The sequence below is a fragment of the Aethalodelphis obliquidens genome, unplaced genomic scaffold, assembly GCF_003676395.1.
Source record: "Aethalodelphis obliquidens isolate GAN/ISIS:26980383/991018 unplaced genomic scaffold, ASM367639v1 scaffold42, whole genome shotgun sequence".
NCBI lineage: Eukaryota > Metazoa > Chordata > Mammalia > Artiodactyla > Delphinidae > Aethalodelphis > Aethalodelphis obliquidens.
The window spans coordinates 17,286,738-17,314,675 of NW_020837986.1; the positions used below are offsets into that span (position 1 = coordinate 17,286,738).

Genomic DNA, 27,938 nt, shown 5'->3' on the forward strand with positions numbered 1-27,938 from the left:
ATTTTAAGGGTAAAAATTTAATGTTTCTCCATTAAGTATGATTTTTTCTCTCTTTTTTTTTTTTTTTGCTGTACGCAGGCCTCTCACTGTTGTGGCCTCTCCCGTTGCGGAGCAACAGGCTCCAGACGCACAGGCTCGGTGGCCATGGCTCACGAGCCCAGCCGCTCCGCAGCATGTGGGATCTTCCCGGACCGGGGTACGAACCCGTGTCCCCTGCATCGGCAGGCGGACTCTCAACCACTGCGCCACCAGGGAAGCCCCAAGTATGATTTTTTAAAAAGGATTTTGGTAAATATCTTTTACCAGGTTTAGGTAGTTCCATTCTGTTTATTTATTTATTTTTTAACATCTTTATTGGGGTATAATTGCTTTACAATATTGTGTTAGTTTCTACTGAGTAACAAAGTGAATCAACTACATGTATACTTATATCCCCATATCTCCTCCTTCTTGCGTCTCCCTCCCAACCTCCCTATCCTACCCCTCTAGGTGGTCACAAAGCACTGAGCTGATCTCCCTGTGCTATGTGGCTGCTTCCCACTAGCTATCTATTTTACGTTTGGTAATGTATATATGTCCATGCCACTCTCTCACTTCGTCCCAGATTATCCTTTCCCCTCCCCTTGTCCTCAAGTCCATTCTCTACGTCTGCGTCTTTATTCCTGTCCTGCCCCTAGGTTCTTCAGAACCAATTTTAAAATTTTTTTAGATTCCATATATATGTGTTAGCATACGGTATTTGTTTTTCTCTTTCTGACTTACTTCACCCTGCAGGACAGACTCTAGGTCCATCCACCTCACTACAAATACTCAATTTCGTTTCTTTTTATGGCTGAGTAATATTTCATTGTATATATGTGCCACATCTTCTTTATCCATTCATCTGTCGATGGACACTTAGGTTGCTTCCATGCCCTGGCTATTATAAATAGTGCTGCAATGAACATTGTGGTACATGACTCTTTTTGAATTAAGGTTTTCTCAGGGTATATGCCCAGTAGTGGGATTGCTGGGTCGTATGGTAGTTCTATTTTTAGTTTTTTAAGGAACCTCCATACTGTTCTCCATAGTGGCTGTATCAATTTACATTCCCACCAACAGTGTAAGAGGGTTCCCTTTTCTCCACACCCTCTCCAGCATTTATTGTTAGTAGATTTTTTGATGATGGTCATTCTGACCAGTGTGAGGTGACACCTCATCATAGTTTTGATTTGCATTTCTCTAATGATTAGTGATGTTGAGTATCCTTTCATGTGTTTGTTGGCAATCTGTATATGTTCTTTGTAGAATTGTCTATTTAGGTCTTCTGCCCATTTTTGGATTGGGTTGTTTGTTGTTTTGATATTGAGCAGCATTCCTATACACTAACGACGGAAAATCTGAAAGAGAAATTAAGAAAACACTCTCATTTACTATTGCAACAAAAATTATAAAATATCCAGGAATAAACCTACCTAAGGAGACAAATGACCTGTATGCAAAAAACTATAAGACACTGATGAAAGAAATTAAAGATGTTACAAACAGGTGGAGAGATAAACCATGTTCTTGGGTTGGAAGAATCAACATTCTGTTTTTAGATAACTAAGAATTTTTATTTTTAATGGGTGTGAATTAAATTTTTAAAAATTTGAGATAATCCTATGCATTTAAAAAATTTAGTAATGTGGTGAATATTTAATACATTTTAATGTTTAACCATTTCTGAATTCTGGAGGTAAATCTAACTAGGGTATGATGTATTGTTGCTTTAAATACATTGCTGGATACAGTTTGTAGAATTTTATTTTGAATTTTTACATCTATGTTTATGAGAGATATTGATCTGTGATATTTCTTTCTCATTTCATTCTTGTTTGACTTGGGCATCAAGGATTTTCTAACCTCATAAAATGAATTGGGACATGTTCTATTCTTATTTTCTGGAACAGTTTGCATGAGATTGGAATGATCTGTCCCTTGAATGCTTCGAAGAAACTGCCTATAAAACCATCAGAGACTATTTTCTAATGGGTAGATTTTTAAACTTTTGACTACATTTTTCAAATGGTTATCAAATTATTTAGCTTTTCTATTTCTTCTTGAGTCAGTTTTGGATAGATATAAAATGAGAATGTCACCCATTTCATCTAAGTTTTCATCTATGTTTAGTAACAAAAAGTTGTTCATAGTTGTTTATAGTTTCAATTTCTATCGTTATGCACCTTTTTTCATTTTTAACATTAAGTTGTGCCTTTTTCTTATATATTGTATATGTATTTAATTCCTTAATTTTATTATATCATTCCTTCTGCTTTCTTCAGATTTATTCTATTATTCTTTTCCTCTTGTCTAATGTTGGCTGATTAACTCAACAATTTTCAACCTTTCTATATGTGGAATCTAAGAAATACAACAAACTAGTGAATATAACAAAAAAGAAACAGACTTACAGATACAGAGAAAAAATTAGTGGTTACCAGTGGGGAGAGGAAAGGGAGGAGGGGCAATATAGGGGCAGGGGATTAAAAGGTACAAAACTATTATGTGTATTAAATAAACTATAAGGATATATTGTATAACATGGAATATAGCCAATATTTTATAATAACTACAAATGAAGCATAAATTTTAAAAATTGTGAAACACTGTATTGTACACCTGTAACTTATATAATATTGTACTTCAACTATACTTAAACTAAAAAACCCAATTTTCAGCCTTTCCTCTTTTCTAGTATTATCATTTATGGTTATATATCAATCTTATGCCATGTTTCCTAGAAGTAGAGCCTAAGATAGGGATTCTTGTGTACACGATTTATTGAGAGAGGGCTCTAAGAATAACGGAGCTGAGGGAAGCTGGATAAAGCAGAGGAATGAGCTAAGCAAGGATGTGGGCTCAGCCGGTCTACTTGGGCCTGATATATGGGGAGCTGTAGAGCACGCCTGGCCATAGAACCGTTCCCACCTTGAGGCAAGTGGGCTGGACATTTGTACTCCTATTTGAGTCAGTGATTGGCTACAGACTGCTGGTGGGAGTGGTGGATGGGGGCATAATCTCCCAGGTGAGATAGATCCCATGAAATGAGTAAGGGCAATTCATTGGATAAGAGGCAGACCTGAGCTGCTAGCAGGATACTCATAGACACTGGAGATGGGCACGTTGACCTGTTAAAGGGGCACCAACAGCAGCTACTACATCCAATAATATATAGGTAACATTTTTATTATTTCATATTTGTACTACTATATGATTTTATACTAAATTTATTTTATCTATAACTGATTTAGAAATGAGTTGAAAATAATTTATAAATGTGGTTTTTAGTTATCTCTTTGTCAGATTTATAAATTAATTGCTTTATATTAAGAGAACATTTATGATACTCATTCTTTGCCATTAGTTTTGAAATGCTTTATTCTGTGGTCAATTTTTTTGTAAATATTGTATATGTGCTTGAGAAAAATGGTGCTTTTTTACCTCTTGTTGTGTGCTAGGTTCTACATATGCCTTAGATCAAGCTTACTAATACTATTGTTCAAACCATCTATATTCCTTAAAATGTTTAATCTACTTTTTTCTCAATTATTGAAAGAAGTTTGTTAAAAATTTACCTTAAGATGATTGATTTGTCAATTTCTTCTTATAACGCTATCAAATTTTGTTTCATCATATTGCATCAATTCTAAGATGTACATATTTTTTTCACATTTTAACATTTCTGTTATTGGGATACATTTCACAATTGAAGGTAAATTGTGATCGCTTTTGGCCAGGTGGAAGTCATGATGAAGTTGTCATTGCCTGAGCATGGATGAACTTGGGCATTGTTATTCCTATTGCCATCATTTCACATGAGTGACGTGCATGTTGGCACATCATGTGTGGAAGTTAATGTCCATTTTACTTTGCCTAACAATATTATATTAACTCAGCATTGAAATAAAAAGTTGTGTACATTCTATGTGCAGAAAGAGAGCAGCAGGCAAAAGCAGCTAAATGATGTTGAAGCAATTATCATTCTTTTTTTTTTTTTGTAAAACAACAACCAGAGATTTTATGAAATAAAATGAAGATATCCATAAGCAGATGAAGCTGTGTTATGACTAAAAAGCTTGCCTGTCACTCACCAAGCAATGTAATGAAAGGCAGGAGAAATTCCCAAACCCCTCAAATTGGATGAAAGATGTTTCAAAACAGTGAGAAGCTGGTATGACTGACGTGTCACGTGGAAACTATTGCTAAAGCTTTGAAAATGAGTTTCCAGAAGCTTTCTGCTTTGAACAGAAGCTGTTTAATTTCTTGTTATGTGATTCAGTTGGGAAAAAAGATGAAACTATGATTTTAGGCAAATAGAGAATGATGACAAAATCACACATTCTTTAAATACCTCAAAACTGTACTGTCAATTCTAAAAGCACTAAAGAAATTAATATCATAAGCATAGGTTACCAAAACAAGGAAATCACTGTGATGTTATATGTAGCTGCTGCTAACCAAAAGATGCCAATATACTTAATATGAATAAGGTGTTTGGATATGCAAATTTCCAAAATAGAATACTTCAGAGAGTAAAAGAGTTATGGATTCCTCTTTAAGGATAGCAAGGACTGTCCCAAGTAAACTGGGTCACCCTAATTTTAAATTATAAAGCAATTTCTGAGGATATTTTCTCCAAAGATGCATAAAATAATGGAAGGATGCTGGCTGGGCCAATGAAGGACGAGCTAAAAGCCACCTAGAATAGATATAGAGGAGCCGTGGGCAACCAATCCACTTAGTACTTTAGTCTTGATGCATTTTGTGGGCATTTATTTGAACAGTGATATAATAAGCTTAAGAGATGAAAACAATGAAAATATAGATGAGAGGGCCTGAGACTGAGAGAACACAGTGAGAAGTTCTAATATATATTTAATCAGAGTTCCTGAAGTTGAAGACCAAGATAGAAGATGGGAACAGAGGCAATATTTGAAGAGACAATAGCTGAAAAATTTCTGAAACTACTGAAAGATACCTATCCACAGATTTAAGAAGCTTAGTTCCAAACAGTCTACATAAAAAGAAATCTTCACTTAGATACATCATAGTGATGCTACAGAGAACCAAAGACACAGAGAAAAATCTTAAGAGCAGCCAGAGAGAAAAAAAAAGAGAAAGATTACTTTTAGTTAGCTGGCAATAGAAGTGAGAAGAAAGTGGAATGATATTTTCAATGTGTTGGGGAAAAAAAACCCATAGAAATCTATATCCAGCTAAAACATCTTTCAAGAAAGATGAAACAAAGTCATTTCCATAAAACAGAACATCTAAATTATGACTTTATCCCCAGCTGAACTTTACTAAAGATTGTTCAGTCAGTACTTTAGGTAGAAGGAAAATGAACTCAGATGAAAGGGTTGAGATGCAAAAAATAGATGAAGAGAAAAAAAGTAAATGTGCTCATGTGTTTTTCCATTGTATTCACTTCCCAATGTCATACAAACTCTCTTGTTATGGCTTCCCCACTTGCCCAATTCTTAGGAGCTTCTGAAACGGAAAATAAAACCACTGCTACCAAATGCGTTTAGGGGGTTGAGAGAAAGTCATTTCAAGGCCAGAGTATTTGCTGTCATCAGAAAGATTATGACTACCTTTATTTTGAAATTTGTGATGGAAACCAGAGAGAGAAAAATATGGCTTAAAGGAAACACATTATGGAATCATTTCAAGGCTTTTTTACTGTTTAAAAAATGAAATCTAGGGGCTTCCCTGGTGGCACAGTGGTTGAGAGTCCGCCTGCCGATGCAGGGGACATGGGTTCATGCCCCAGTCTGGGAAGATCCCACATGCTGTGGAGCGGCTGGGCCCGTGGGCCATGGCCGCTGAGCCTGCGTGTCTGGAGCCTGTGCTCTGCAACAGAAGAGGCCACAGCAGTGAGAAGCCCACGTATCGCAAAAAAAAAAAAAAAAAGAAATCTAAAAGGAGCTCTCAATTCAATGATAAAACAAACAACCCAATAAAAAATGGGCAAAGGATTTGAACAGACACTTCACAAAAGAAAATGTAGAGATGATAAAAATGCACATTAGAACTCTGAAAGTTTGAGAAGCTCTGAACTAGAGTGAAGGAACTTGAGGGCACTGGGGATGATCTGCATCTTGTAGGTGAGAACGGCTACCGTTCTCTGCGGCAGAAGTTCCTAGTGCTGTGAACTCTGGCATGTCTTCTCTCTTAACTAGTGACAGATCTATAAACAAATCCTGGGAATTGCCAAGAACAGAATGCTGTTTAAAGGAGCTCTGATCTTTCTGATGAAAGATTATTTCACAAGGCAAACACATCCTTCAAATGTACTTTTTATTTTTCTGAGTCTGAATTTGAATGTTTTGTGTATCTTGATCTTTGCTCCTGCCACAGTGTTTTGAAAGGACCCTGGACTCTCCTTTCTCTCCCCAGATCATGTCTTCCAGGGTTGTCAAAGGGACCTGCTCCACTTTTCCACATGGCTCAATTCCAGCTTTCAAGTCTGTGGGGAAACAATGATGAACTGGCCATTCTCCTATGTGTGAGGCCTTTTCCTTCTCCACTAAATAAAGACAAGGATGAGTCAGTCTCTGCCAACCTCCAGGATCTCCCAGTCCTCCCAGTGACTCAGAGGATGGTCTGTTTAAGGGGTAAGTGCTCCTCCCAGGAAGTTGGTAGCCTCAGCCTCCACCTACCTGAGTCACCAGCCCTGGGTGCTCCTATTAAGACACAGAGACCCGGAAAGGCAGGCCAAGAAAGATCAGGGATATGTGGACCAGGAAAGAGGATAGGAGATGAAGGGCTAAAATGCAGGAGGCTAAATTTGTTCATTTTCTGGTGGCCCTGGGTGGACCAACAAAGGGCTCAGTGTCCCTATTTGAAAATGGGAGAAATTGAGTATCCTACAATATTAATAGACTCAGAAGTGGCCCAAAAGGAGAGAGATGTGTCCTCCAGGAATATATCTGGCTGGAGACAGACACACTTTGGAACTTTTCTGTGCAAAAGGGAGGGAGCCCTGGAGATGGTTTGTCCTCGAGGATTTCTAGGACAAGCTATAGCCTGATCAGGGCCTGCAGGAGGGTGGGGAGGCCTGCATGGGAGGAGGGGCAGGAGGTCAGATGTGGGGAGGCAGGCCTGAGGAAAGGGAGCTTGGCAAGTAGGGGCACCTCTTGGGGCACAGAGCAGCTGGTGGAAACACAGCAGCCCAAGACTTTGGTTTTGGTGCTGCCTATGATGCTGGCTCTGGTTTTCTTCTCCCTGTCTCCTTCACTGCTTCTCTGTCCATCTTTGTTTTTCTGTATCCATTCCTCCCCTCTATCCTACAACACAGTGAGTAGTGAAGGTTCCCCTCCCCATGGGTTGAGTGTTTTCTTTCCTCTTTAGATGGTGACTGGCATCTGCTTATGGAAGCAGCAATCAACCCATCCTGTTTACTTGTCACTGACACAGTGCATTGTGGTCAAAAACGCTGTCTGCCACAGCTTCCCAGGGTGGGGTGGGGGCCAGGATACTGACACACACAGGCACACACACTCAGCCATGGCCAGGTCAGTCTGCCCAACCAGAGCTATGAGGTCCTGGGCTGTCCCACTCTGATGTCTGGGATGTTGTGAGACAGTCCCCTGGACTGAGCTTGGCACAGACTCAGGGCTCAGAAAATATCTCCTGACTGAAGCTGAGTGCACAATGCACAGCTCTTCGGAGGGTGGGGGAGGTCTCAGAAGCCAGAAGGGCAGCACCCAGAGGGGATAATGTTAAATGTTAGAAGGCATCTTGCTCAGAGCTCCCACTTCTATATGAGGGCATTAGGACCAGAGACGGCAAAGAGCTTGGAGAATGGTTCACCCTTAACCACGCCCCTTCTCTGCTCTGCCTCTCTTGACTAGTTCATGTGATTGAGACACACATCTTTGTTTTTCTTGGTTTCTCCAAATCCTGTGCAGTGGCTACTATACAGGGTTAGGCTGGAGATTGACAAGGTTTCTAGGGGTTGGTGGTACGAGTGGGGAAAGGGCGGGAGTAAGGCTAGACATGTGGGGGACAGATGGTGGTGGAGGCATGGAGGAATCGAGGCCAAGAAGATGGTGCTCTGCTTTCAAGGTGATTGCCTACGCCCCGACCGCTAAACTCTGAGCACAAGAGCCCAAGTAGACAAAGATGGTCAAACAAACAAACAAAAAATCCAAGGAACAAATAAAACCCACATAAGCTTAGAGTCTAGGTAGATGCCCTTTGATGCTTTGCAGAATTCCTGAGGTCTTCTGGAGCTCGCCAGGGTCTACGTCCTGGCCTGATTGCGTCCAACTATGACGGTGAAGAACCAGACAGACATGGGTGCAGGGGCACAACTCCATCACTCATTACTGTGTGACTGGGGCCCATGCTTCCACTAAGAAATGACTCATTGTCTGAAATTCAGATTGAACTGGGTGTCCTAAATTTTTATTTACTAAATCTGGCAACCCTTCCAAACCCTCCAAAAGTCGGCCCCCACCTCCAACCCGAGGCCATTGGTAGCAGACCCTGAATTACTTTGAAGTCTGGCATTTCATCTAAAAAACTACATAAAATTTAAGTTCATCTCCATGTTTCTATCCTTGTTTTGATATAAAACAGGTATTAAACTATTGGGTTAGAAAGCAAACATATTTCACTTATTTACACCTGGTTTTGGAGTTGTTAAGGCCTTCCCATCTCAATGGCCAACTTTCCAGGTGGACAGAAGGAGGCCCTGGGCTGCACACGGGGCCCTAGGATTCTCTGCACCAGGTACCAGTGAACTAGGAAAGGAAGAGCAGGAGGGTGGGACTTTCACAAGGTCATGTTTGTTCAATTTAAAGGACTTCATTTTTGTCTTCTTATTTTACCTTTTTGATTGGTGTTTAATTGTCTCTTCTTTCACAAAATGGGAATAATTTTAGTTAAAAAAATTAAATTCCCTTACTTGGTAAAGTAAAGCGTAGGCAGGCAAGCAGAGCCAGAGCCTCCAGAAAAGCAGGGAGGAGGCAAGAGGGCACAAATCCCCTGAAAACAGCAGAGGGTGTTTTCAGAGCAGTGGCTACACATTGGAATAATCAAGATGCCCAAGTGGTACCCCAGACCCCCTGCATCAGAACCTTTAGGGGTGGGACCCATGTGTCAGTGCTTTTTAAAGCTTCCTAGGTTATTCCATTATTCAGCTAAGGTTGATACCTTTGCTTTGGAGCTTTGCTACTTAAAGTCTGGCCTGAGGATCAGAGGCATCAACTTCACCTGGGAGCTGGTTAGAAATGCAGAATCTCAGACCCCACCCCAGAGCTGCTGAGTCAGAACATGTATTTAACAGAGTTCCCCAGTGCTTTGTATGCAGTCTGAAAGAACCTGCTTTAGTGGATCTGTCAGGAGGCTCATCTTTTTTTTTAATTAAAAAATTTTTAAAATCTTTATTGGAGTATAATTGCTTTACAATGGTGTATTAGTCTGTGCTTTATAACAAAGTGAATCAGCTATACATATACATTTATCCCCATATCTCCTCCCTCTTGCGTCTCCCTCCCACCCTTCCTATCCCACCCCTCTAAGTGGTCACAAAGCACCGAGCTGATCTCCCTGTGCTATGCGGCTGCTTCCCACTAGCTATCTATTTTACATTTGGTAGTGTATATGTGTCGGTGCCACTCTCTCACTTCGTCCCAGCTTACCCTTCCCCCTCCCCGTGTCCTTAAGTACATTCTCTATGTCTGTGTCTTTATTCCTGTCCTGCCTCTAGGTTCTTCAGAACCAATTTTTTTTTTTTTTTAGATTCCATATATATGTGTTAGCATACGGTATTTTTCTCTTTCTGACTTAGTTCACTCTGTATGACAGACTCTAGGTCTAGCCACCTCACTACAAATAACTCAATTTCATTTCTTTTTATGGCTGAGTAATATTTCATTGTATATATGTGCCACATCTTCTTTATCCATTCATCTGTCGATGGACACTTAGGTTGCTTCCATGCCCTGGCTATTGTAAATAGAGCTGCAATGAACATTGTAGTACATGATTCTTTTTGAATTATGTTTTTCTCAGGGTATATGCCCAGTAGTGGGATTGCTGGGTCGTATGGTAGTTCTATTTTTAGTTTTTTAAGGAACCTCCATACTGTTCTCCACAGTGGCTGTATCAATTTACATTCCCACCAACAGTGTAAGAGGGTTCCCTTTTCTCCACACCCTCTCCAGCATTTATTGTTAGTAGATTTTTTGATGATGGTCATTCTGACCAGTGTGCGGTGATACCTCATTGCAGTTTTGATTTGCATTTCTCTAATGATTAGTGATGTTGTATCCTTTCATGTGTTTGTTGGCAATCTGTATATCTTCTTTGTAGAAATATCTGTTTAGGTCTTCTGCCCATTTTTGTATTGGGTTGTTTGTTTTTTTGATATTGAGCTGCATGAGCTGCTTGGAAATTTTGGAGATTAATCCTTTGTCAGTTGCTTCATTTACAAATATTTTCTCCCATTCTGAGAGTTGTCTTTTCGTCTTGTTTATGTTTTCCTTTGCTGTGCAAAAGCTTTTAAGTTTCATTAGGTCCCATTTGTTTATTTTTGTTTTTATTTTTATTTCTCTAGGAGGTGGGTCAAAAAGGACCTTGCTATGATTTACATCATAGAGTGTTCTGCCTATGTTTTCCTCTAAGAGTTTTCTAGTGTCTGGCCTTACATTTAGGTCTTTAATCCTTTTTTTTTTTTTTTTTTGCAGTAGGCGGGCCTCTCACTGTTGTGGCCTCTCCCGTTGCGGAGCACAGGCTCCAGACGCGCAGGCTCAGCGGCCATGGCTCACGGGCCTAGCCGCTCCGCAGTATGTGGGATCTTCCTGGACCAGGGCATTAACCCGTGTCCCCTGCATCTGCAGGCGGACTCTCAACCACTGCGCCACCAGGGAAGCTCTTTAACCCATTTTGAGTTTATTTTTGTGTATGGTGTTAGGGAGTGTTCTAATTTCATTCTTTTACATGTAGCTGTCCAGTTTTCCCAGCACCACTTATTGAAGAGGCTGTCTTTTCTCCATTGTATATTCTTGCCTCCTTTATAAAAAATAAGGTGACCATATGTGCGTGAGTTTATCTCTGGGCTTTCTATCCTGTTCCATTGATCTATATTTCTGTTTTTGTGCCAGTACCATACTGTCTTGATTCCTGTAGCTTTGAAAAGTCTGTCTTGATTCCTGTAGCTTTGTATAGTCTGAAGTCAGGAAGCCTGATTCCTCCAGCTCTGTTTCTATTTCTCAAGATTGCTTTCAGAAGGCTCATCTTGATGGGGTGGTCTTAGCTGCAGCTGGCCTCCTTTAATGGGAATCTGAAGGCCACAGGTGCTGGTCCCTCCATTAGAGTCTGCTCAGTATCTCCTGCTGCTGGGTGTACAAAGCTGAAGACTTACAGCAATGGAGCTTGTATCCTTTGGCTGTGTCTGTTAGTGTATTTTCATTAGTGCATCATTATTCCATCAGAATAAATGTACAGTGACCAAGGATGTTGGCTGAAGATCAGGGAATCCTGTCCTGGAGGAGAAACCTAAGGACACCAGTCAGGATGTGTGGTGAGGACAAGATAAAGTATACAGTTTGGCCTTGACTTCAGATGCAATATTAATATACTGCATGCCCGGTTTTGAGCCAAGTACTCTCTTGTTTTCTAACTCTTTCTTCAATCAGATGGAATAGACATAACTTGTAAAAGGCTGGGAGTGGGGAACGATGATACTCTTTATTTGTCCTTCTATATCAGCAGCTATTGCCACAACAGTGCTGTGCAACAACCATGAAACCTCGGTGGCATAAAACAACTAGTATTTATTTCTCATGTGTATGTGGGTTGACTGAGATGACTGTTGATCTCATGTATCTATAAGTTGGCTGGGTGCTGGCTTATCTAGGCTTGCATCAGACAGGCGCTTCAAGATAAATGGCCTTAGGGAGTTTGGCTCTAAGTGCTGGGTTGAGCTCTGGTCTGCTTCTTGTGTCTTCATTCTTTGGCCCCAGACTGAAGGGCAGTAGTTATGCAGGGGAGCATTTCTAATGGAGATGGTGAAAGCATAAGAAGGAAGTAGAAACATGCAGGAACTCTTAAGACTGAGGCTCACAACTGACACACTACCACTTCTACCCCATTTCATTGACCAGAGAAAGTCATACGGTCAAGCCCAATATCAGTGGGTGGAAAAATATACTCCACCTCCCTGAGTCCATGGCAATAATATGGGAGCACAATACTACACAGGGAAATGAAGAATTATGGCCCATACGTCAACTCACTGCATCCTCCAACCAGAAACTATACTGCCTTGGGAATATGTGACCCATCCCTTCTAGAACTTTATAAACTCCCCCATGGAAGAGGCTGCTGGCTCTTCACCAAAAATCACTTTCCTACCCTTCCTGGGCTCCCAGCTAGAACACATTTCCCAGCCTTCCTTGTATTTAGGTGTGACTATGTGACTTGTTTTGGATAATGGTATGTGAGTTGAAGTAATGTCATTTTTCAAGCTAAGGCTTTCCTCTGCTGCTAGCATTGTGCAGATGACTATAAGGCTCTAATGGTTGCTGTAGGCATAAGTTGAAATGAGCCTAGATCCCTGAATCACTATGTGGAGGAAGGCCGTTATGAAATGGGAACACTTCTTTATCATGTGGGTAAGATATACATTTCTATTATGTTTGAACCACTGTATTTTTGGGTCTCCTTGCTATAGCAGGCAGCATTATTGTTACTAATACACTTCTTAAAGCCCTTCTTCAAGGGCTCTGTTCTCATAACACAGGGAGACGCAACTCCCTATGATGGTGGGTGTGGAAGTACTTTGTAAACTGTGAAGTTCTCCACACACGTGAAGTCTATGATTAACGCTTTACTAATGTTTCAACTCAAAATGCAGTGTAAGTCAGCTGTACTGACGTGGCAGAGACTGATGTTAATAATTACTGATATCTAGAGGGGGCCTGATGGTTTAGACATCAATTTTCACATCCTTTATTCTTTTAAATTTTCACCACAACCCTGAGAGACAGGCTTTTATCACTACCCCCATTTAAAGGATGAGAAAAGGGAATCTGGCAAACTTGCTAAAGGCCTCACAGCTGGTCAGGTGCCTGAGCCTGACCTTCTTCCTCTTGTCATTCTGGAGAAAACAATGAGGAGCTGTCTTAACTCCAGGCCACTTTGCACCAATCAGGCTCCAAAGTCTCCCTTGGGGGGACAGGAAAACAGGTTATACCCAAGGCTGATGCTGGTGGCTTGATGTGTAAGGAGCATTTAAAGTTCCAGGCCCTAGTTAAAACTGCCTACCCAAGGAATCTGTTCTTGAAGATAAGAGAGAGGTATTTCTTGGGGCTTCTGCTTTGTGGTAGATTATCTGCAAAGATGGTTCCTAAGGATTCCTTCTATTCCTGTATGCACATTTGTTATGGGTTGAATTATGTCCCTCCCAATAGACATCTTGGATATGTTGGAGATATATTGGAGTCCTAATCCACAGGACCTCAGAATGTGACCTTATTTGGAGATAGTGTCTTTACAGAGGTATCAAGTTAAAATGAAGTCATCAGGGTGGGCGCTAGTCCATTGGTGTCTTTATAAGGGGAATTTGGGCACAGAGATAGGCATAGGCACACTGGGAGAACTCACATGAAGATAAAGGAATGAAGGCAGAGACTGGGGTGTTGCATCTACAAGCCCAGGAACACCAAACCATCAGAAGCTAGGAGAGAGGAATGGAACAGATTCTCTTTCTCTCATAAAAGGAATCAACCCCCCCCCCGACACCTTGGTCTCAGACTTCCAACCTCCACAAGTATGAGACAATACATTGATTAAGACACCCAGTTTGTGGGACTTTGTTGCAGCAGCCCTAGTAAACTAATATAGCACCCCACTTCCTCCCATCAAGAGGTAGAGTCAGTTTATCCTCCCCTTGAATCTGAGCTGGCTTTGTGACTTTCTTTAGCTAACAGAATGTGACAGAAATAATGAATTGGCAGTTCTAGGCCTAGGTCTTAAGATGCCTGGCAGCTTCCATTTTCACCCTCTGGGAAGCCAGGCTGCCATGTTGTTAGTATATTTTGTTGGAGAGCTCACATGGAAAGAGAAGCCATTTGGATTGTTTCAGCTCCAGACAAGCTTCCAGTTGATGTCCCTAGTCAACACTGAATGCAGCAGAAGAACAATCTAGCTGGGCCCAGTACACCAAAAGAATTGTAAGGAAGAAATCATTGTTCTTTAAGCCACTAAGTTTTGGGGGTGGTTTGTTACACAGCAATAGACAACTGAAATGTGCGCCTTCATTTTTTTGGCAGGTACTCCAGCACCTCTGCCACTGTTGTTCCTAAAGCCAGGTGCCACCAGTACTATTCTCCTCCTGAATGGATTCTGGGTGATGCCTGTCTCCAGACATTGCTCACTTCCATATGAAAATTTGCAATAGTGCATCTGGTTGGCAGGAGTTGGATGATGCCAGGAGATTGGGAAAGAGTGTTTCTGGCTTTGAAAGTAGGTGGTGCAGGAAAGCTTCCCAAACATAGAAGAATGTTCAGAAGGTAGTGGGCACCACTGAAACATAATGAAGGTCTTCAATAATGGCTAATACATTTTTGTGAACCTACTGTGTGCTTGGCACACAGTTTGGGGTCCATTCATCTTCTAATGGTAAACCCTGACTTCACCCTTCCTCACTCTCCATCCCTGTGGTTTAGATGGGATCGACCCCAGGGTTGGGCTTGTGATTCAGGCCCCAACAATGACATGTGACCCAGTCAGAGCCAACTTGGTGTAACCTTTGCTTTTTGCTGGGACAGCTGAAAGAAATGAGGACTTGGGCTGTGAGGATGGAGCCTAGAGCTGCTGGCAGCCATCCTGCTGCTGCAAAGAACAGAGATGAGAGATGAGAAGAGGAAGACCAAGTCGATATTTTTTGAGCTTCTTGGTACTGGATCAGTCATACCATTGAAGTCTTCTGTTATGTGAGCCTGTACATTTCCTATTTGCTTACAACAAGTCAATTTAAATAGTTTCCCATCATTTGTAATTTGTCACGTCCACCTTTTTCTTTTTTTTAAAGAGTGTAAGTTTTTTTAAAATGAATTTATTTTATTTATTTTATTTTTGGCTGTGTTGGGTCTTTTGTTACTGCGCACGGGCTTTTCTCTAGCTGTGGTGAGCAGGGGCTACTCTTCATTGCGGTGTGTGGGCTTCTCATTACCGTGGCTTCTTTTGTTGTGGAGCACGGGGTCTAGGCGTGCGAGCTTCAGTAGTTGCGGCTCATGGGCTCTAGAGTGCAGGCTCAGTAGTTGTGGCACATGGGCTTAGTTGCTCCGTGGCATGTGGGATCTTCCAGGACCAGGGCTTGAACCCGTGTCCCCTGCATGGGCAGGCGGATTCTTAACCACTGCACCACCAGGGAAGCCCTGTCAAGTCCATCTTAATCTTGTTTAATACAAGTCTTTGGAGTAGAGACCATTTTACAGATGAGAAAACTGATACACAGATTAACTTCCCCAAGGCCACGTGGAGGCAGAATCCAAACCCAAGAAAGCTAATCCTGAGAGGCCACTTATAAATATTCTGCTCTCCTTGGTGACAGGGAAGGATTCACAAAGGAGGGTGTGACATTTAACCTGACATTTAACTCCAAGGGGACACAGGGGTTTGTTAGGAGCAGGGAGAAAGGCTTCTAGGTGGAGGGAATAGCTTGGGCAATGACAAGGACTTTGCGCTAAGAAGAAACCTCACCTGAAATTCACCTTGTCCCTGGCCTGCAGTCTGTACTCAAGAGTGTCCTTCTTTCAGGGGAGCATCATACTCCATTTCTGCAGGAACATCTCTGTCTTCCTGGCCTCTGGACCCATGTGGACCTATGCTCTGCACTGGGGCCCGGTGGGTTCCCTGTGGGGTCCAGGTTAGGTGGGGCACCCTCCTCAGCCTGAAAGACAGTTCAGGCAGGGACCCAGCTTCCACAGAAGGCTTGCCCCCGTTGGACTGGATCTCTATCAGCCCCAGGAGGCCCTGGAGATGCTCACAGGTTAAACAGAATGAAATTGTCAGAGACCACTGCCCCCTACCCCCTCTTAAAGTAGAACAATGAAAGACTACTGGGGAGCAGAATCTCAAATAGAAAAAGAATAAACAAATAACCTCCAAATCTTTGATTTTTTTTAAGGAAAAAAATGACCCTCATACTTACAGTTGCTTCGGGTTTTATTAAATTCAGGACGAGGCAGTAGGTACCAGTGAAAGATATTTCTAACAGATGCCACCTCTGCTCAATGTCGTGGCTGTGAAGGGACAGGCTCCAGCGATTTGAATGCCCCCTTTCCCCTTGCAGTTGAAGGTTCGAGATTAATGCGAGGAGGTATGGGAGGGGGTGGTGGTGGCTGGGTGCGGCGGTAGTGTTGCAGAGAAAATGAGGTTGGAGGTGGCCCCTTGGGGACGAGCCCTCTGACCACAACTGAGATCCAGTGGAGGGTCTGCCGGAGTGAAGGCAGCTCCGGGAGGAGAGAGAGGCGCCCATTCCTTTCAACAGGAGGGTTTCGAGTTCTGCGGATAAACTGAGGCCTGCATCCTTGCTCTGCTCGTCACCTGGCAGGCAGCTTCGGCTCCGCGTTACGCCCAAGCACAGGGTGCGCAAGGCTGGGCTGCCTGCTTTCCTTTTGGGGACAGGTGGGGACGTTCTGCGCCCAGCTTGAGGAGGGGGCCGTGGAACCCAGGTGGGGAGCGCTGGGCCCGGGTCCCTCCGCAAGGTGGGTCCCTGAGGTTCTCTGCCAACGCAGCCTCCAGCCTCCCCACCCACGGCGGGGGGGTCGGGGGAGGAGCTCGGCGCGTCCCCGCCCCGAGGCGGAGAGGGGGCCGGGCCTGAACAGATTGGGAGGGGTGGGCCGGGGACGCTAGGCGGAGCGGGGCCCCACACAGGCCGCAGCGGCTGGCTCGGGCCCCTACGGTCCCGGCGGCGGCTGGAGAAGGAAGCCAGGCGGCTGAAGAGAAGGGGAGGCGGAGGAGGCCGAGGTGGAGAGCCGCTCGTCGCAAACTCACTTCCCCGGCTCAGCAGGGAAAGGTACCACGCGCGCCTGCTCCCGGCTCCCCGATCCCCGGTCGCCGGCCTCGCTCGAGCGCAGGCTGGGGCTGCGTCCGCCGCGGGAGGGTGAGGGGCCCGCCGCGGCCCCGAGGGCTCGGCCGGCCCGGGGCTCCGGCAGCCGGAGCGGCGCTCTGGCGGGAGGGCCAGGGTGCCCGGCATTCCCGGAGGCCGGCGAGGGCTGTGGGCGCCGCGCCCCTTCGCTCGCGTCGTGGGAGGCGGCGGTCAGGCAGGGTGGCCGTGGTCCCGAGGCGGGGGGCTGTGGGAGGGTGGAAGGCAGGCAGGACCCTAGGGCTGCGTGCAGCTGGGGAGCACCGGCGGCGCCCGACGGGCGCGCTCCGTGGGCGCAGACAAAGCCGGGCGCGGACGCCCCGCGACGGCTTGGGCCGCCCAGAGCATGGGCACTGGGGAGGGAAGAGGAGGCGCCGGGGCAACGGCTGGGACACGGGGAGGGGCTGGGCCGCCCTCCCAAAGGGCGTCCAGGTGGTCTCCTCGGGGTATCCCCTGGACAATGTGGGGAGCAGCTCTCTCCGAAGAGCCAACTAGGGGCTAATGGGCTGCGCTGGGCTAGGCGAGAGCCAGGCTCGGAATGGGGTAGGGAGTGTCGAATGCTTAATTTGGGAGAGGGACTCAGAGAAGCCACTGCCCAGGGGTGGGGGCTGGGGCTCCGGTAGAGCCGGTGAGGGGCCTGGGGTCCCCCTCAGAGCTTGCACCAGGAAGGGGTGTATGGCCTGATAAGAGAAGCGCCGTGGCTGGCACCTGTGGTGAAATGTGCCCACAGGTTGGTTGAACAGTCTGCCTGTGGTGGCACATCCCGTGCCAATCCGCGGAGGGGGTGGGTAACTTGTCCGTGTTTGGAGCAGGCAGCAAAACGGCAAGTGTCTAGGGGGGTCACTGGAATGGGTAGGTGTGCATCTGAAAGTGTGTGTAGCGAAGGCCCCACGTCTGCGTTTTGCTTCTTTGCCCCCCTCCCCTTTCCTCTTGTTAGCTGGGCTCCTGCCACAGGCTAATGCCTAACTAGGGTTCCAAGATGGTCTGCTCCCTGTCCCCCATTCTTCAAGTTACTTGCCCTCTCTCCAGTATTAAAAGTGGCTACTTTCCCCCTGGATCATTCACAACAGTGTAAGAACATGCTTTGCCACTGCTCCCCTCCATTTTATGGCCCCCTTTTTTGCCTTCATCCCTCATTCTCCCCTAGCTAAAGACACACTTCTCCACTTCCCTTCACAGCAAAACTTCTCCAGAGAGCTGTCTGTACCTGTGGTCCCTGGGTTCTGCAGCTCACTTGACCTGGCTCTGGTCCCACCGATTCACTGAAACTACCAAGTAAAGGTCTCCCTTGATTTACACTCCCCCACAAGTAGGTCTTCCTTGACCTCCCTTGGTCCTGATCATTCTCTCCCATATCCTTTCTTGGCTTCTCCTGGTTTTCTTCCTTACCAACCCCCCTTTCCCCCCACCAAAGCCCTTCCTTACTTATGTTTAAGGACAACTCCTTCACTCACTCTGAATGTTGGAGGATCCCTGGGCTCTGTTCTCAGCCCCCTCCTCTCCCCTGAGTCCCTTCTATTTACATACCCCTCAAGCTCTCATTTTTTCTTATAATTCTTAAAATCAAACATTTATTTACAAACACAGGTCTTAAGTGTATATCATTTTCATTCTCATGATTTTAAGTAGCAAATTTTATCTCCAGTCCCAACCTCTCTATCCAGCCACCCATCTGATGACTTAAGGTGTCATAGGTATGAAAAAGTTAATATGGGTGAAACAGAACCCTGACTGTGCTCCCCAAGCATGACTCTCCGCAGGCCTTCCCATCTCAGTAAAGGGCCTGTAACCCACCCACCATTAAAGAAAGGAAACCGGGTAGCATCATCTCCTCCCTTTTCCTCCCTCTCCACATCTAGTGCTACAGCAAGTGCTTTTGGTTCCTTTTGCCAAATCTATCTCAGGCCTATTCTTCATGCTCTGACTCCACTGCTGCTGCCCTAGGCTACTGCCCCAGGCCAAGCCACCTTTTATATCTTGCCTGAATATTGTAGTAGCTTTTGCCTGCTTTCCCTAAGTCTGCAATTGCCTCCTCAAATCCATTTTAACAGAGCAGCAAGAACAATTTAGAAAAATATTTAGTCTCATTGCTCTAAGACCCTCAATAGATCCCTGTTGTACTTGGAATGAAGTTTCAAATCTTTTCCCTGGCCTTTCAGATCTTCCAAGGTCTGGTCACTGCTGACCTCCCCCAGCCTTATCCTAACACTGTCCCCTTTTCATCTTCCTGACAGTCACACCTGAATCACTTCTGCCCCTTGAACACCTAAGCTTTTTCCTGCCCTGTGTCCTTTGCCTGTGTTGTTTTCTCTGCCTGGAATGTTCTTCCAAGGTTTTCTACTGGGCTGGCTATGCTCCTTCTTATTTTTCAGGTCTCAGCTTAAATATGCCTTCCCAGTCTTGGTAGAAGCCCATCATTCCCTGTAATTCATCGTAGCACCTGGTTTACTTTCTTCATTGTGCTTATCACAGTTCATAACCATTTGTTGCAGTTGTCTGTTTACTTTTTCTGGCTTTCTAAGGGCTGGAACCTTGACTGAATGGCCCACTGCTGAATCTAGAGCATTTAGCACAGTACCTGGCATGTAGCTGATACTCAGGAAATATTGAGCCAGGTGGAAAGGTCAGGGCAGTGCAGGAGCCCCTTGTAAACCTCAGGTGATCCTAAGGATTTTTATTTTCTTTCCATGAAAGCAGTTGTGCAAATCACTGCAAGAATCTGAGGGGGTCAGTGGGAAAAAGGGAAGGCTCAAAGGCAGGCCTGTATGCCTAGTGGGAGATTGGGTGGGTCTGGGGGTGTGTGGAGTTGATGTGGGTTGCTGTGGGTTGGGGAGAAATGATTTCCTTTGCTCTCTTTGGTGGAAATCCAGCCTGGGTCAACAGAGGGGTGTGTGCCTGTGTGCTTGTGTGTGATTTCTAACTCGTGAGATGGGGATGGCCTGGGCAGCCAGGGCTTTACTTTACCCAGTCTCTTGGGTGGCTGCTGGGTGCCTAGCCCTCAGGGCAGGGAGTTGAAGGGGAGGAAGAAGCTGGAGTTGGGGGTCTCTGTAGACCCTTGTCTTTCCACCCACAGCTCCCCTTTTTGCACAGAGGAGCCAACTGAGAATTGAGCTGTTTGGCTAGTGCTCTCAGAATGGAGGGCTAAGAACTGAGGGACCTCAGATCTGGGAGAGGGAAGCTTGGCCCTGGACAGGGGGACTGGTGATGGACCAAGGTAACATTGGGAGGTGAGCGCTGGAACTAGGGGATAGGGGTTCAGATCAGGGCTGGGCTGGCATGCCTAGGAAAGGCTTTGAGCTAGGATAGATGGAAGAAATGAGGGTATCCTGGGTGGGAGAAATCAGGCAGAGGCCAAGAGGCTAGGCCAGGGCCCTGGTATACTCACTGCGTGCCAGGCAGTGTTCTAAAGACTTTGCAAATATTAGCTCCTTTGATCCTCTTTTCTTTTTAATAAATTTATTTATCTTTTTATTTTTGGCTGCATTGGGTCTTTGTTGCTGCACATGGGCTTTTTCTAGTTGCAGCGAGCGGGGGCTACTCTTCATTGTAGTGGCTTCTCTTGTTGCGGAGCACGGGCTCTAGGTGCATGGGCTTCATTAGTTGTGGCACATGGGCTCAGTAGTTGTGGCTCGTGGGCTCTAGAGCACAGGCTCAGTAGTTATGGCACACAGGCTTAGTTGCTCTGCGGCATGTGGGATCTTCCTGGACCAGGGCTTGAACCCGTGTCCCCTGAATTGGCAGGCGGATTCTTAACCACTGCACCACCAGGGAAGTCCTCCTTGAATCCTCTTAACAGCTCTGTAAAGTAGGTCTTATTCCCATTTTACAGACTGGAAGACTGAGGCACAGTCATACAGCTCGGTAGTGACAGAGCAAGGATTTGAACCTAGGCAGCCTGGCTCCAGAATAAATGCTCTAAGACACTCTACTCTGTCACTTCTTTCATGCCTCTCAGATATTCGCCAGCTGAAGTCTTCTTAACAAATGTTTTTTCGTGACCCGCAGAGGTGCCTGGCCTTGGGGCTGGGGAAGTAGGAAAGAAGTCACACCCTGTAAGGTAGAAGGGGTCCTCACTCAGAGTGGGCAGCTGAGTCTCTCTGTTTCTTCCAGGAGGGGCTTTGGGCCCAGGCCAGGTTGGGTGTCACGCACACTGTGATTTCCGGGAGCTAGGGAGGACAACTACTTCTCGTACAAAAACAGCTCCCTGCTTGAGATGCCACCATTGGAGTGTCACTTCTCTGGGTTCAGCATTGCCACATTGCCCTCTTCATCTGCCTCTGGAGAGCCCAGAGAGGTGAGGTAGGAACTCTGCAGATAAACTGGCATGTTTTGTATTCCATCTAGGATGTTGTGAGGTGGAGCTTCAGACTTGGCCTTGGGAAACCTGGATGGGGGTCTGAGTAGGGCTGGACTGAAGGTGGGAGCAGAGCTGGGGGAACAGAGAAATGGGAACTGAAAAGAGCTTAATCCACTTCAGTATTGTCCCTGTCCTTACCCCTTTTTGTCTGTCTGTAAAATGAGATTAGAGAGACTTTTTTTTTTTTGCTCCCCAGAGGTTGTAGAAGCCAGGAACTCCTTGAGGTTACATGCTTGAGTACCTTCTTGCAGACCCAGGGTAAAGAGCGAGGACTCCCCATGGGATGCCCGTCTGTAGGAACTGGGCCAGCCAGTTCCTACAGACAGCCTTGTCCTTTGAGGCTTTCCTGTTTGGTCATGAGGACACCTCTGGGCAGGTGACTTGGCCTCCCAGGGGCCTGGCTAATAGGCTGTGAAAGGGTTTGCTGACCACACAGGGCTGGAGTCTGTTTGCTGCAAGTTCTGACCCCAGGGTTTAGGGGATCTGCTCATCTATCTCAGATCCTCCCAGCCCCCCAGGAAAAGAGGGAGGCAGACTCAGTGGCATTCTCTTCTGCATTTTGGGAAACTGAGGCCCAGAGCAAGCACATTGCTGCTGGAAGCTCACTAGGCCCATGTTTCTGAGGAGTGCTCCTTCTCTGGAGTATGCAGGAGGCTTGTCCCCACTGCTTGAGTCCTTGTCTGCTGAGTTGAGGTGAAGGCTGTGGCAGAGCCTGAGTCCAGCAGGCTAGAGCTGAGGGTGGACTTTCCAACAACTGGACACTGGGCCTTGTTACCTGTGGTTGGCATCTGGCATCTTCTATGCCCCACCCTGGTGCTTGGGGCCACTGGGAACACAGGACAGGGTCCCCACTCACCAGGAAATAAGAATGAGCTATGCCAGATGTGATGTAATGAGGTGCAGTTCAGACCAGCTTCTTGGAGGAGGAGGTGCTTTTAGAGCGCCCTGAAGTCTTGGGTAGCTTTGACCGACACAGGAGGGGATGGCATTCCTGAGGTGGAGGGGGAGCCCTGGACAAGTCAGTCAGAGCATTGATTGTCAAGCCACTGAGTCTAGACTTGATTCACTAGGCCCTGGGGAGCCATCGAAGCTTATAGGCCATAGGTGCAAGGAGTTGATTAGAGCAGTGGTCCATAAAATTACTTCCCAAACTCTAGCATACATGTGGACAGCTTGTTAAAATTCAGGTTCCAATTCAGCAGGTCTGGGGTGGGGCCTGAGACTCTGTGTTTTCTAACAAGCTCCTGGGTGGTATGATGCTGCTGGCCCATGGGTTATCTTTGTGTAGTGAGGGTTGAGACTGGGGACTTTGGGCCAGGCAGGTACAGGGATGGGCACAGATCAGGTGAGACCCGAAACAGATAAAGGGGACTGTCCTGGCTCCTGTGAACTGTGTTGGGGAGGCATATAGACTGCTTGTATGGGGGCAGGGCAGAGGGGAGCATGTGGAGGGTATGGGATGCAGGGGCTACTCTGTTGACGGGGTGGGGCTGGGTGAGGTGCTTCTGGGGACTTGGATCTCAGGCTGGGAGAAAGGCCTGATTTCTAGGGTGCCTGACTTTGAGGAGCTCCCAAAACCATGAGAAAGTGTTTTAGGCGACTGCCCCAGGGCAGGGTGACATGGAGATGGCATGTAGGGTGTCTTATCTTTCCCCACAGCCAAGCCCGGCCCTGTGGTTAGCCAATCTGGGGTGAGCACTCTTCCTCCAGCCAGGGTTGGGCCAAGGAGATTGGGGAAACAGCTGACGCCAGCCTTAGACATGCCATCTTCCCCTGAAAGCCCCTAAAGTTCCCCCAGCTGTTGAGCTCTCACCCCCAGCGAGCATCCCTGACCCCTGCCTGGCCTGCGTGAGTCCTTGTAGCTGCCCTGATGGTTGCATGAGCTGCTGTTGGGGTCTTATCCCACTCAGGCCGCCTCCCCAGTGCACCTGGAAGTGGGGAGGCCTGGATGCTTCATTCTGCTCTGCCCCTGGCTGAGACACTACAGGCAAGTGTGTGCTCTGCTCTGGGGACTCAGTTTCCTGTAAATTGAGGGATTCAGTCCCCTCTCTGGGGAGCAGGGTGGAGAGTTGCAGGGTTTGTTGAGTAGAGCACTATATCTTCCCAGAATGGCAGCTTAATACATTTTAATTTTGGTTTACTATTGAAACTTGCGTGCTGATGATGGAGTCGAATGAGCAATTTGCCCAGAAGAGCTGTCCAGCTTGATTTGGGGATCTCCCAAGACCCCTTGTTCTCTGGGCTTTGCAGAGCCTGAAGGGTGGTATCTGATACCACTGGTCAGATGAGGTCCCTCTAGACCCTAGCAGAAGGGTAGGCAGTCACCTGACCCAAAGAAAGGTGGGAAGGGCAGACACTAAAGGCAGAGGTTCTGTTGCCCTGGGCAGTGCCAAGAGGGGCTTTCAGGCTAAGCTCTCAAAATGTCACTTATAACTCCTAAAAGGATAACCCCCCCCCCCCACTCCCCCTCTTGATTCCTACCCATGTGCTCCCTGCTGTGCCAGGCTGTCCTGAGGGGGTGGGAGGAGGTGGCATTTCTCAAAGACTGTTCTGAGAAACCTCAAGGGTTCAGGGAACAAACAAGGGTAGAAACTGGAAAATCCACTCCACTATCCTATGGGAGATTCAGAATGCATTTAAGAGAATTAAAGGCTTTGACAAGTGCTGTAGAAAAGAAACTGGTGTTTTCTAAACTGATTAGACCATAGACAATTTTTTTTTTGAAGACATCCTAATAATGACCAACTGACCAATAGAACACCTGGTTGGAAGGGCTGATGTGGGAGGATGCTGCTCCATGAGAGACTACAAACACGGGTGATGGGTGGGCCCAGAAGTGCCAGGGAGGGAAGGTCGGATGGAACAATAGCTTCCTGGGGGAGGTGGACTTGGTGGGATGGGTACATTTGGAGAGTTAGTGGAAGAAAAGGGTACTGTAGAGGGAGGGATGGCCTGGAGGGGACTGGGGCCCAGAACCCACCCTGGGTTCTAGTGGCAGCAGCTTTGCTTCACTGGGTGGGTGGGAAAGGGACCCAATAGTAGCCAGGCCTTGGTCTTCTGGATTCTGGGAGGGCCTCCTACCCCATCCTTCCCTCCCATCTTCTTGCCCTGCAAGTTCTTTCCCAGCCTCTCATCTCAGAGAGTGAGGTTGTGATCCCTGGGCAAGAAGGTAAAACCTCTCTGTGCCTCACTATCCTCATTTGTACCGTGGGGATAATGTTACCTCCCTGATAGGGTTGTTGTGACACCCAGATTCTTGTTGGCTGCTCTCAATGTGATTGACATGGCTGCAGGCAGTGTCTCCAGGAAGGACCCAGGGAAGGGGACACTCGTCAGGGATTTGAGAGGCACAAAGGTCGGCAGAGAGCATGTCAGGCTCAGGATAGGGTCTTGATTAGAACAGAGGGGTGATTTTCCAGAAAGGCAAGAAAAGAGTGAGGACTGACTTCCTGAGGGAGTGGCTAGCAGGGTGGGGATATCTGGGCAGAGTGAGGAGACTTCACAGGCCACCCTGGGCCCTGTGGGCCTAGTCTGGGTATGGGAGTCCTGGGGTCCAGTAGGTGTATGTAGGAGACAGCGGGGCTGAGGGCAGGGAGGAGGTGTCAGGGACCTGCCTTCATTCATTAGCCCACTGGGAGCCATTGAAGGTTTTTGGGCAGGGCAGTGGTTTGATCAGATCAGTGGTTTAGTGAGAAAAGTGGCAGGGTGTGATGGTGGGTTGGGGGTACAGGACCCCTCCCCCCTCACTGGGCTTCCTCAGAGAATTGCTGTGTGCTTTCATGTCTCAAGCATGGGGAGGGGCGAGTTGCTAATATGACCCTCAGATTATCAGAGCTCTGAGTCATTTTCCCAACAGTTTAGGAATCTCACTCTTGTCGCCTTCCTGGAAGGGGTGTCTAAAGTGTAGGACAGGGAGAGTCCCTGGGCTCGTGCTCGTCCTGCCTCCCCTGTCGCTGGGAGAGAAGGTCAGTGAGGCCACCCTGCCTTGCCCCTCACCACACCTCATATCCTCTGAGGTGTGAGGACTCTTTGTTCAGCAGCTCAGGTGGAAGTGATGGGGTGCAGCATTTCAAACAGCAACCCAGAAGTTGCTGTAATGGTGCGATGTGGGTAACAGGCCTACGTAGTGACAACAGCCCTCAGGGAGACCCTGGTAGGGGGTGCTCAGCGAGCTTTCTTACCCAGTTCAGCTGCACTTTCTTCTTCCTTTGACCCTGTCTCTTTCTTCCTCAAATAGGCAGGAGCCCAAGGCTTTTTCTTGCTCTCTCTAAATCAGGGGTCAGTAGGAGGGAGGACGAAGAAAAGCATTTGGGTTCAATCAGACCAGGGTAGCTTGGCTGTTGTGCGGCGAGGGTAAGTCCAGTACCCCTGCCCCTCAGTCCAGATTCGTTTGTCATCTAGCTGCTTCTTGCAGGAGGGTGTTAAGGAAGGTGTGATTTAAGACCAAGAGAAGCAGCACTTGGAAATGAGTTGTAATTTATTAGGAAACAGAACGAAGAACCCAGCCACCCTCTGCAGCCTTGTGCCAGGCCCTGGTAGACCCATAATTCCTGTCCTCCCCATGTGGCCCACGGGGCATGAGCTATTTCACAAATGGGAACACTGGCAGTGCCAGCAAATGGCATGACTGGGTCTCAAGCCCAGGTTCTAGGACATCTGGTTTCATGCCCTTTCCTCAAGTCACAGACCCCTCAGAGCCCGTCTCCAAACCTTCAACCATGCCTTCCTACCCACAACCAGACCTCTTCCCCAAGCCAGCCCAGCCCAGCTCCCCCAAACTCCTGACTCTAGGGAGAAGACACTGATGGGTGCTCCTAGTGGACTGGCAAATAACTAGACCTTGAGTCAGCTAAGTAGGAGACGCGCAGGACCACCAGTGGGCAGACATTCATAGGAAAGATTTTAAAATGAGGCCTTTAAATGTTAAATAAACATATCTCTTTTATCTTTTCTATTTTGGAAAATTAAAAAATCATATACAATTAATGGAAAACTTTTGAGTTAATCTGAGAAAGTAACTCAAGAAAAGGTGATAAACTTGATTCATTCCTCGGTTTTAAAAAAAGAGTAAAGCCTGAGCTTTAGTATCTTACTGAGTATATTTTGGAGTGCCTTATGTTAGATGTGGAAACTCTCTGAAACTCAGTTTCTTCCTCTGTAGAAGGGGGATAGTGACATGAAGATTAACCGAAATATTCCACGTGAAATGCTTAGCATTGCCCTCTGTACCTTGGACGTACTCAGTGAAAAATAGTGGTAACAATGATGATAGAATTATAAGAACAGACATTTCTTGATTCCGAAAGCTCTCTTTGAACTCAATAAAAGAACTTGAAGAATATGTTTATTGTCTAAGCTCAGCGTCTTAACTCCATAGGTGTTTTATGGATTGAATCATGGGGCCCATGGGTGCATTTTGAAATGAACACCATTGGCTTTTCAGACCGAGTTCCAGCTCTTTCTGAGGTTGGCAGGGGTGGGGGAGGGTGGTGTTCTGCTTCAGGGTTGAACTTTATGAAGAGCCCTTTATTGGGTGATCCTGTGTCAGGAGATCCTGTGCTAGGACTTGTTAGGAGAGCACAGTTTAAACCACCTTGGAGTTACCAGGAGGGGAAAATCTTGGGCCAGATGAACAGCAGGTGACTGTTTAGAGGGAATTCTCATTTAGTTGCTCTTAGAATTTTCTTTTGTGCTGCCAAAAGCCATTAGGCCACTATCCTTGTCACTCTTTATGGAGGATAAAATCCAGGGCAAAGGGCTGTGGTCTGGCCAGCCTTAAGCCAGTCCCTGTGGGGCAGGGAGACCAGGGTGGCTGGCCTGCAGCCCACCTGACTAACGCCCTGGCCAGGAGGCAGGTGATCTCCCGGCGGCAGCCCCAGTTTTGGCAGTGTAGCTGGGGTAAGCTGCCAGGCTTGGGGACACCTCCTGCTAGCCCCGGGTGCCTGGTACAATGTGTGCAGTGTCAGTGCGTGGGGACGGGTAAGACAGAAGTGCCAGGCTGAGGGCTGTCCTTAGGCCTGCTGCCCCGGGAGGCTGAGTGAGGGCCTGAGAGGTGGGCAAGTGCTGGGTAGAGAGAGAAGAGCTGAGCATTCTCAAGCCCTGCTTTACCCCTCACTCTGTCTGGGTGGCCTCCATCACACCTGTGAACCTTTCTGATATTTCCTCATCTATAAAATGGGCACCAGGTGTTTGGGAGGATTAAATGATGCCATGAATGGAAAGTGCCCAGCGTGGGACCTGGCACATGAAGGGCTTAATAAATAGAGATTTGCTATGGGGGTTATCTGTTGGCTGGATTTTTGGGGGATGTTTTCTTTTTCCATGTTGTGATCATGTACGCCACCTTTGCTCTGTGATAAACCATGCTGAATGGGGGTTGGGGGTGGGGGATGAGCATAGAAGAGGGAGCTTTGCAGGAAGAGAGTTTACAGTGGAGGGGACCCTCTTCCCACAAGT

The 27,938-nt window shown here is 46.6% G+C and overlaps 1 protein-coding gene across 8 annotated transcripts in view; it reads left to right on the plus strand.

The window, feature by feature from the left end:
* Positions 1 to 16,844: 16,844 nt before the first annotated feature.
* SMOX (spermine oxidase) overlaps positions 16,845 to 27,938 on the plus strand; it is a 64,183-nt gene continuing 53,089 nt past the window's right edge. For 2 of the 8 annotated variants that reach the window (XR_003427230.1, XR_003427229.1), the window contains exon 1: positions 16,878 to 17,056. The gene's annotated coding sequence lies outside the window, so the exon portion shown is untranslated. Of the gene's footprint in view, positions 17,057 to 17,753; positions 18,435 to 27,938 lie in introns of those variants that run through there. The other 6 variants (XM_027078849.1, XM_027078854.1, XM_027078853.1 and 3 more) reach the window with 5 other exon arrangements.